The 10,364-nt window shown below is 42.3% G+C and overlaps 1 protein-coding gene across 1 annotated transcript in view; it reads right to left on the bottom strand.

The window, feature by feature from the left end:
• The window catches only part of AMBRA1 (autophagy and beclin 1 regulator 1), a 405,622-nt gene that overhangs the window by 335,650 nt on the left and 59,608 nt on the right, over window positions 1-10,364 (bottom strand). The gene's annotated exons all lie outside the window — the stretch shown is intronic.

Here is a 10,364-nt window from a genome sequence, read left to right as displayed (position 1 = left end):
CTGTGTAAGAAAAGCATAGTGCATGAAGCCATCATAAGTTATCTTTGGCTGGAAAGCAGCAGGGTTTTTTTTCTCTGTAATTCTATTTCACAATTGCACAGAGAAGCCACTGCCAACTTGCTGCTTAAGTTTGAGAAACACACCCTCTAGTGGCATTTTGAAAACCCCACTGTCATAAAGTAATGTTTTTATTTTAACATAAATATACCTGGAGGCTGCAGCAAATAGATCTAGGTCATTGTCAGAGGCAGGTTTGGTGCAGGAAACATTTGTGATATCAATTTAAAAACACACCAGCCAGCCAAAAAATCTTACAGAATGGTTACAAGACTTGGCCATATCATCTCTTGCTTAAAAGACAGGAGTGATCTAAAGTAATTTAGGAAAGCCTTGAAGACTACAGGAACAGGCTTTTCATGGCCTGGGGGGAAAGGGCAAGGTGCAACAAATTAAGAACATTTTCAGAGAGACTGAAGAGAGCAGGACATGCAGTATCATCAAGCCAAAGGCTTCTTGTTCTCTTCTTATCTTTCTACCAATCTTCAGAATTTCTGTTTCTGAATGATCTGTAAAGACTTTACACCTCATTCCAAGAAAAGCATTATTCAGTACAAAAAGACAGGAGAATCAAAGGAAGTAATTGCAGAAACAGAAATTAATGCATTACACTTGTTTAATTTGTTTCTGAGACAATACTGGTGCCAACAGCTTGATGCAAAAATTGTCTGAATCACCATCTTATCTGAGGTCAGACCAAGTTGCAAGTTGGATACTGTAGTCCAATAAAAAACAATCTGAATTGAGGGCAACAGACTTGCTCTCTGTTTTACTGACTACAAAGTACCTATGAAAGGGATGAGCAGAAGGCAGATAATTGCCAACAATGGATGACCAGTCAGTTTCCAATGGCAGAGAAAAAGGAACACCCTTCCTATTTTAATGGCAAGATTCTGTGAACTATAGTGGAATCATAAACAGGGTTACATCCTTCAAAGCCAGTTGACTTCAATGAACTTTTTTAATTTATTATTTCCATTTATAAACTGCCCATCCTCAGGGGCTCTGGGCGGTGATAACAGGTTATAGCAGGTTATAACTCTATTTAGGATTGCTCTTAAGTCTTTTAATGGAACAAAAGGAAGAGACAGATCTAACACATCAGGCTTATAAATAACCCTGGTTGCCTATAAAGTATGTAATATAAATTGGCTCTGGTAGCTTACTGGGCAATTGTGGACCAGTCACTTTTTCTCAGCCTAATCCTACCTCTCAGAATTGTTGCAAGGATAAAATAGAGAAGACAATGTATATCATCTTGAGCTCTCTGGAGAAAGATGGAATACAAAATTCATAAATTAAGAATTATGCAGCATCCCTCCCTCAACGGGCCACAAAAAATAACCAGTATATGTAAGTGTGGACATATGGGCTAACACCCATCTAAAAACTAATAACAACAGTTTCACAATTCCATTTATATAACTAGCCTTTCAGCTACCACAAAAGCAGTGCTCTCCAGTTCCAAAGTCCTTTAGTCCAGAAGGATACCATTACCACAACCAACCTTCTCAAAGGTTGCCAAGAGGTCCAGGAAAAATAAAGGGCATACAGTTCCCATCTACATCTTGGCAGAGATGCAAATCAAATTCCTTGTGGAATTCCTCTTCTACTTCTAATTTTTTATCTGGACTAAAACCAAAAATATCACAACAAACAAGTTAACATCCATCAGTATTGACACAGCAGCACAAAATTTAGACCTCCAAACCTTTGGAACTGAAACCCACCAGACCTAACTAATGAAGCAATCTGAAAAATCTTTCACTAATCCCTACTAGAGATGGGCACGAACCACAAAAAAACCGAACCATGAGGTTCATGGGTTTATGAACCGTTTATGAACTGGTTCGTGGTTCATGGGGCTTAAATGCCCCTTTCCGGCCGCTTAGCAGCGGCAGGGAAAGAGGCACTTGACAGTTTAAAGGGCCCTTTCCTGCCTTGCAAGTGGCAGGTCCCTTTAAACTATCAGCTGGCAGGCAGCAGGGGAGATTCCCCCACTCACCGCCTGCCAGCTGATAGTTTAAAGGGACCTGCCACTTGCAAGTGGCAGGGCATTTAAACTGCCCAAACCCCAGCTCCAGCCCCAGCCCCACACATATCTTTAAGAATACTTCAGTGTAATCCAGTGCATATTTAACTGGGAATAAATCCCACTGAGCTCCATGGGACTTACATCTTAGTAAACATCCTTATGATAATGTTTGTATTAATTAAAACCATACACTACAGGTGGTTACTAGAAGATTACCATATCACCAACTTCTCTCCACTCAGTTGCTTTTCTTCTTATCCATCAGCACCACTTTAGAAAATCAATTACATTCTGACACAGCTATGTTTCTAAAGTTTAGTTACCCTGAAGTCCAAGAGATAGACAGAAGATGAAAGCATCTGCAAACAAATGATCCTGCCCTTCAAATCAAACCAGTATGAAAGACACTGGAAAAAATTAAGTCTTCACATTCCTTATTGCCTTAAAGCAGACATATGGCCTTACTTCAGCTTACAGTGTATGTCCACAAAATCCTGCATTATACATTTACCCAAAGAACATAACCCCATGGCTGGACTACACAGTTGATGAGTAACAAATTATCCTATGTGGCTTGCCCTGCAGCTTCAGATTAAACTGCACAGAAGAAGTTCTTGGTTATGTCTTCTTTTAATAAATGAGTAAGAGTCCAGTAGCACCTATAAGATTAACAAAATTTGTGGTAGGGTATGAGCTTTCATGAGTCACAGTTCACTTCTTCACAACTCATGAAATTCAGTTGTTGTTGTTTTTTGGTTTTTTCCCCGCCCACACAAATTCTGATATCTTCCTTTGCCATTTATCAAAATGTTTCTTATCTTTTACAATTGGAATCGTTTGTAACAAAAACATCATTCTAGGTAGCACATTCATTTTGACAACTGAAATACGTCCTAACAGTGACATATTCATTTTATTCCATTTCAACATGTCCCTTTCTATCTGCAACCACAATTTTTTCATAATTATTCTTGAATAGATCTATATTTTTAACTGTTAATTCTATTCCCAGGTATTTTGTTTTCTGAACCACTTCACACTTTGTAACACTCATTAACTCCTCTTGTTTCTTTTTTGTCATATTTTTACAGAGCAATTTCGATTTTGTTTTGTTAATATTGAACCCTGTCAGATCTCCAAATTCTTTAATTTTATCTAACAATAGTGGTAATGATGGTTGTTGTGGGTTTTCCAGGCTGTATTGCCGTGGTCTTGGCATTGTAGTTCCTGACGTTTCGCCAGCAGCTGTGGCTGGCATCTTCAGAGGTGTAGCACCAAAAGACAGAGATCTCTCACACTGAGATCTCTGTCTTTTGGTGCTACACCTCTGAAGATGCCAGCCACAGCTGCTGGCGAAACGTCAGGAACTACAATGCCAATACCACGGCAATACAGCCCGGAAAACCCACAACAACCATCGTTCTCCGGCCATGAAAGCCTTCGACAATACAATAGTGGTAATGTCTGGACCGGTTCTTCCACTATAAACATCAAATCATCTGCAAACGCTCTGAACTTGTATGAGGAGCCTTTAAGTCTTATACCTTTAATGCTGTTATCTTCTCTTATCTGCCTTAAAAGTATTTCCAACACCATAACAAACAGCAAAGGTGAAAGTGGACATCCTTGTCTTGTGCCTTTTCTTACCTCGAATTTTTCTGTCAAGTCACTGTTTATACCTAATGATGCTTTTTGGTCTTTATATATAGCTTACACGGCTTCTATAAATTCTTGCCCCAATTCCATCTTTTCCGCTGTCAGAAACATAAAATCCCAATTTAAATTGTCAAAGGCCTTCTCCGCGTCCGCAAAGAAAAAGCCTACCTCCTTTTCAGGGTGCTTATCGTAATATTCAATGGCATCCAACACAACTCTCAGATTGTCCTTAATTTGCCTATTTGGTAAAAATCCAGCCTGTTCTTCTCCCACAAAATTGATTAAAAATCTCTTAAGCCTTTCCACTATAATTCTTGCAAAGATTTTATAATCATTATTCAATAGAGAAATAGGCCTATAATTCTTAACATCTGTTAAATCTTGTGACTCCTTTGGGATCAATGAAATATTTGCTTCATTCCAGGTGTTCGGGAGACCTTTTTTCTCATTCATCAACAATTGTAGGATCTGCACCAGGTCTTTTTTTCATTACTTTGTAAAATTTTACTAAAATTCCATCTGGACCCAGTGCTTTCCCTATCTTAGTTGACGCTATAGCTTCCACAATTTCTTCTTCTGTAATTGAAGCATTTAATGTCTCTTTCATTGTATTTGAAATCTTAGGTAATCTTGCTTTTTCTAAATACCTATCTATTTTCTCTATATCTATCCTCCTTTTTTGAAATAGTTTGGCATAGTACTTGTAGAATGCTCTTTTTATCCCTTGGTGTTCCATTATCTCTTTGCCTTCCTCCACAATCTTTCCAATTACTTTTTTCTCCCTTTTTCTTTTCAATTGCCAGGCTAGATATTTCCCTGGCTTATTAGCCCCTTCAAAAGATTTTTGCTGTAAAATCTTTAAATTCCACTCCAACTCTTTGTTTGCAAAGGCCCTCAACTGTTCTTGTAGTATAACAGGGTTAACATACCTGTAACTTATGTTCATCGAGTTCTTCTGTGCCGACACACATGGGGACTGTGCAGGCGCAGGCCAGCCGCTGGAAGATTCTTTACCACTTATCCAGCTCTGAAGGGGCCGTTCGTCGCGCGCCTCAGCAACCATTTCCCGCCCAACGGTCACATGCTCCTACAGCGACCAACGGCCCCTTCCCTCAGTTCTCCCTTGCCACCGCTAATCCAACACCTATAGCCATAACCTCATAATTCAGTAATTCACGTTACAGCCGATATATGTATAAAAAATTCAGCATTGGAGTTCACAGCGGGGTAGGAGGGAGGGTTGTGTGTCGGCACAGAAGAACTCGATGAACATAAGTTACAGGTATGTTAACCCTGTTTTCATCTTCGTTCTTCTGTGCCTCCACACATGAGAGAGTACCAAGCTTCACACAATAAGGAAGGCGGGGTGAAATCCAACCCAATTTTATTCTACAATCACCAAGAACAATATGTTAAACAGTTATATATGTACATATATACATGCAAAAAACAAAGTACCAATCCCATAATAGTCAATAATATATATATATACATACAACTATATACTGTGTTTTAGTCTCCGTTATTGGAGCAAACCATGCCACGCACCCCTAGGGAAATAAGGAGTGGAGAACGGCCTTGGCCACAGCCACATCCTCGTTGGCATTGACATCAACAGCGTAATGCTTCACAAAAGTGTCAGCTGATGACCATGTTGCAGCCTTGCAAATACTAATCAGTGGCACACCCCTGAGAAGCGCTGAAGACGCCGCCTGAGATCGAGTGGAGTGAGCCCTGACCCCTAGGGGACAGTCTACCTTTGCCGAAGCGTAAGCCCTAGTAATGGCCGTCACTATCCATCGGGACACCGTCTGCGCTGACGCCTTGTGGCCCTTATCCTTTGCCCCAAAACACACGAAAAGGTGGGGGCTGTTTCGGAACTCCTTAGTCCTCTCCAAATAAAAGGCCAGAGCCCTCCGCAGATCTAAGGTGTGAAGGGCCTTTTCCCCTTTAGTAGTAGCCTCTGGGAAGAACACAGGTAAAGAGATCTCCTGTGACAGGTGGAAAGTTGACACCACCTTGGGCAGAAACTCAACACATGGCCGCAAGACCACCTTATTCGTATGAAAACGAAGGAATGGGGGATCAGCTCTAAGGGCAGCCAGCTCACTGACCCGTCTGGCAGATGTAATAGCCACCAGGAATGCCACCTTGTAAGACAGCATGTCCAACGGGCAAGTAGCCAAAGGCTCGAAGGGGGGCAGCATTAACCTGGCAAGGACCAGGGAGAGAGACCACTGGGGCACAGGGGGTGACACAGGAGGGTAAAGATTAAGCATCCCTTTCAGAAACTGGCGAGACTTATGGTGCGAAAAAACAGAGTGACCATCCACCTGATCGTGAAAAGCGGAGATGGCCGCAAGGTGCACCTTCAGTGACGTCACTCTAAGGCCCCGGTCCTTCAACTCACACAAGTAGTCAAAAACTCTCCCTAAGGGCCTACTAGTAGATACAACCCCCTTTGAGGCCGCCCACGACTCAAACCTGTGCGACTTTGCCCTGTAAGTGCGCTGAGTGGAGGGCTTCCTTGCATTCAATAAGACCCTCTCTACCGGCTCAGAAAATTCTAGGGACGTGGTCGAATCCGCCAAACAGTCAGATGCAGTTTCCCGGGCTCGTGATGTACGAGCTTCCCGTGCAGGAGGAGATCCTGCCGGGGTGGTAGGGTCACGTATGTTCGACTGGACATCTCTAGCAACTTCGGGAACCAGAGCTGCCTCGGCCAGAACGGGGCCACTAGAATGCAGTCTGTATTGTCTTTCTCCACTTTGCACAGCACCCTGGGTATCAATGGGAAAGGAGGACATATGTAATGAAGCCCCCGGGCCCAAGTAAATTGGAAGGCATCCCTAATAGAGAGGGGATCGCTCCCTGCCCGTGAGCAAAAAACCTTGGCCTTGGCGTTCGCCGATGTCGCAAACACATCTATGCGTGGCCGGCCCCACCTCCGAAAGATCGGCCCAACGTACTCTGCGTTGAGCTCCCATTTGTGATCCAGCATGTGCACCCTGCTCAGGTCATCTGCCTGCACATTGTCTGAGCCTGTTACATGTATGGCGCGAAGCGTCACCCCATTCCTGATAGCCCATTCCCAAATGAATGTGGCTTCTCTGCAGAGGATCATGGATACCGTGCCCCCTTGCTGGTTCAGGTAATACATGGCGATGCTTGGACTTTTTCTTTGCTCTCTTTGGAGCCGGCTCGGACGCAGCCTTCGGAACTGACGCCCTCTTGGCCGATGCCTTCCGTGCAGCCTCCGGTCCCGGAACCGCTGCAGGTTCCCCGCTCGACGTCGGGGCTGACCCCGTTGGATCCGAGCCCCTCGGTTCCAGCCTCGGAGCCGACCTCCCCGGTTCCGACCTCACCGACGCCAAATCTCGCGGTGACTTCGGTGACTTCACCCCCGAGCTTGCTCTCGACGCTGCCTTATCTGCCGAACAGGCTGTTGCCCCCGACTTGGCAGACGTTACCGAACCCGCCGATCGCACTCCTGCAGGGGTGGAGGTGCGGCTTGCCCCCGGGGAGGGAGTCGGGGTTTTCCCCGCCACGGAGGAGGGGCCTGGAGTCTCGTCCCCATCCAGGACCTTCTGCCAGAGCGAGGCCTTGAGGCGAGCGGATCGCTCCTGCCTGGCCTTATGAGTGAATTTCTGGCAGTACTTGCACGTCTCCACAATATGCCCTTCCCCCAGGCAGAGAAGACAAAGATCATGCCCGTCAGTTTGGGCCATCTTTGTTCGACACTGGGCACAGTGTTTAAAGAGGGCCTTAGAAGCCATTACGAGGGCCTTAGAAGCCATTACGAGGGGCAAGCAAAACGCGTCGTCAGATCACAGTCTGAGTCAATACACTACCAAGATCAATTCAGTCCAATCCAAGAAGAAGAAGAATAGTCAAGTCCAAATCCAAGTCAGTCCAAGAGCAATCCAAACACAGAAAAGCACGGAGCTAAGAGCGGACGTTCTCTCCAAGCGGCGGCAAGAAGAGAACTGAGAGAAGGGGCCATTGGTCGCTGGAGGAGCATGTGACCGTTAGGCGGGAAACGGTCGCTGAGGCGCGCGACGAACGGCCCCTTCGGAGCTGGATAAGCGGTAAAGAATCTTCCGGCGGCTGGCCTGCGCCTGCGCAGTCCCCATGTGTGGAGGCACAGAAGAACGAAGATGAACTTTATTTCTTGAATTATTGTTTTCTTCCCCAGTCTTTTCTGTAACTCTTGCTCCTTTTTAGAAATTTTATCCTGTATTTCTTGGAATTTTCTTTCCTTTTTCTTCTTTTCCCTACTGTTCAAAGTAATCAAGATCCCTCTCGTCACTGCTTTATAAGCATCCTAAACTGTATGTGTTGGTACTTCCTGACCACTGTTATATTGAAAAAAGTATTTCGTCTCTCTTTGGATAAATTCCATATTTTCTTGACAATGAAGAAGATCTTCATTTAATCTCCATCTAAATTTTCTAAATCCCATCGAAACTTTCCACATCATTGGATTGTGATCCAAACTCACCCTTGGCATCATCTCTATTTTCTTTGTCAACAAACTTAACTCTTTTGTTGCCCAAATCATGTCAATCCTTGAAAAGGACTGATGTCTTACAGAGTAGAACGTATAGTTTTTTATTTTAGGATTCCAGTTTCTCCATGTATCTTCCAGATTTTCTTGTCCAACCAACTCAAAGAAAGATTTTGGTAACCTCCCTGTTTTTTTATGAGATGACTTTGATTTCCTTAAGATGACGGTGCTGTGTGATGCAAAAGAGAAGGGTGGCTTGCAATTACCAAATTTGAGATTGTACCATGAGGCGGTATGTCTAATATGGTTAAGGGATTGGGCAGAATTATCTGATCTTAAATAGTTATCTCTGGAGGGGCACAATAATCTGTTTGGTTGGCATGCATATTTATGGTATGACAAGCATAAAATGGATTGGATGTTTCAGCATCATTTTGTGAGAAGGAATGTCTTCATGATTTGGCAAAAGTACAAGAAGTATATTGGGGGGGGAAAGACCCATGTGGATTGTTCCAGCAGAAGTTGTAAACCCAAATATGGAATACAAGGGAGAAGACTGGATAACCTATAAAGAACTATTATGGGTGGATAGAGACTCTTTTAAAATAAAGAAAAATGAGGAATTATCATTTGAATATGGTTGGCTGCAATATCGACAGATTAAAGACTTATTTGAATTTGATAAAAGAAAAGTGGGTTTTAGAACAAAAAATACAGAATTAGAGGAGTTATTATTTGGAGAGGGGGGAAATTGATTTCTAAGGTGTATAAACTTTTATTGAAACGGTATACAGAAGATGAGATGGTTAAAACTCAAATGGTGAAGTGGGCAATAAATCTTAACAAAGAAATCACAATGGAGACATGGGAATTTCTACGGAAGAATACATTGAAGACATCTACATGTAATAATTTGAAAGAAAATGGATACAAGATGATGTATAGGTGGTGTTTAACACCGAAAAAATTAGCAAATGTAAATAGTAATATGTCAAACAAATGCTGGAAATGTAAAAAACATGAGGGTTCTTTTTATCACATGTGGTGGACGTGCGATAAGGCCAAGCTTTTTTGGTCAAAGATATATACGGAAATGCTATTAATTATGAAATGCAATTTGTTAAAGAGCCCTGAAATGCTGTTGTTAGGATTAAATATGCAAAAAGTTAATGTGAAGGATAGGACACTGTTATTCTATATGACGGTGGCAGCAAGATTACTATATGCACAGTATTGGAAGCAAGAAGAGATAACAGAAGTCGAAGATTGGATTCAAAAACTGTTGTACATGGCGGAGATGGACAAAATGACAAGAAAGCTGAAAGAACAAAATCCAAGTGAATTTTTAAGTGACTAGGGGAAACTTAAGGAGTACCTTGAAACTAAGTGGGACGTGAAAGGACAGTTGTGGTCTCTGGACAATTATTAAGATATACAGAGGATAAGTAAAAGCTTTACCTTTAATAATAGGGAAAAATATTTGAATAGAGATAACAATAAGAAATAAAGGGGTTATAGTGCTGTTGGAAGTCAAAAAGGGGAAAGGGGGAGGGGGAAGGGATGGGGGCATATATATTGACTTAAAGGGTAAATGTAGTTATTTTATGTACTATGGAATGTATGTTAACCCATTCAATAAAAATTGATTGTAAAAAAAAACAACTCATGAAACTCATACCTTACCACAAATGTTGTTAGTCTTATAGGTACTACTGAATTCTTGCTCTTTTCTACTACTATAGACTAACACGGCTACCCATCTTTAGTAGATGAGACTAAGGAAGTCAAACCTGAAAATTAATTCGATGCTTATAAAAAGTCTATGTTATTAGACAAAGATAATTAGCCTAGCGCAATAAAAGATCAGAACACTCTTTCTACGCACAGCCAATCTGTGAAAGATCATCCAAGAGAGGGAGAGCTTTCATTTACTTCTCATTCATTCACTCATTGCAGAGATACATTTCCCAAACATATAACTTTTCAAATGATAAAGCAGGACCAGAACAATGGGGACTTCTTTTGCTGGTACCAAATTTACTTAGAACACAAGAACTGTATCAAGACTTTCTTTGGAAAGAAGCAACATACAGAGAAGACCTTGGCCAT

Source organism: Eublepharis macularius, chromosome 2 (genome assembly GCF_028583425.1).
Source record: "Eublepharis macularius isolate TG4126 chromosome 2, MPM_Emac_v1.0, whole genome shotgun sequence".
In the NCBI taxonomy this organism is placed as follows: Eukaryota; Metazoa; Chordata; class Lepidosauria; order Squamata; family Eublepharidae; genus Eublepharis; species Eublepharis macularius.
The sequence above is the reverse complement of the archived record's forward strand: the minus strand, read 5'-3'. Positions and strand labels throughout refer to the sequence as shown.